Raw genomic sequence first — 1,018 nt, forward strand, 5'->3', positions numbered from 1 at the left:
GTACATAAAAATAGACCTAACATACGTATGTGCAAGATCTCCATGGAAAAAAATGATCAAATATTATCAAGTGATTTAAAGGGAACCTAACTAAATGGAAAGATAAGTTTACTAATAGAAATGGTCAATGTTGTGAAAATGCCAATTCTTCCCAAAGTGATTTAGAGATTCAATGCAGTCCCAAACGAAATCCTGAAAGATTTTTCCATGGAATTTGACAAATTGATTCTAAAATGTATATTGATATACAAAGGACCTAGAAAAGCCAAAATCCTTAAAAAAACAAGATGGGAAGGTATTCCAGATCAGATATCAAGGCGCGTTATAAAGCTACAGTAATTAAGAACAGAAAAGAGTTCAGAAAATGAGCCCCACATATATGTACACATGATTTATTTATGATAAACATGGCACTACTAAGCAGTGGAGACAGGGTAGTCTTTTTAATGAGATGGTGGTCAATTGAATGCCCTGTGTAATTATTCTTTGGAGTGTACACAGATGTGTAACATTAAAAGAAAACATTTATGGAATGCATGAATACTAGTGACTACAATTTACATAGTGCTTTCCTACTGTACTATGTGTCCGGTATATGGTAACAAGGTTTTACACAAATTGTTTTAATCCTCGCAGCAGGTATATTCATAGTTCCATTTTACAGATGAGGAAACTAAGACGCAGGGAAGTTATGTAACCTGCCCACGGTTGCACCTTTAACTAGTTGAGCTAAAGACTTTAGCTAAAAAGCTGAGACGCAACCGAAGCCGCTTTATGCTAAAGCCCTTGCCCTTATATTACGGAAGATGAATGCAAAATGAATGCCGCCTTAAATGAATGAGTCAGGAAGCCGCTCTCTGGCCGGTCCCTTTTCTACCAATGCGCGCGCGCGCACGCACACACACACACACACACACACACGCTCGCGTGCGCGCTCAAAATATATTTCTATGCCCCCTCGGAAGAACCCACTGGACTGCAAGCGGAAGAACTACAACTCCCAACAGCCACTGCACGC

This window comes from Canis lupus, chromosome X (assembly GCF_003254725.2).
Source record: "Canis lupus dingo isolate Sandy chromosome X, ASM325472v2, whole genome shotgun sequence".
NCBI lineage: Eukaryota > Metazoa > Chordata > Mammalia > Carnivora > Canidae > Canis > Canis lupus.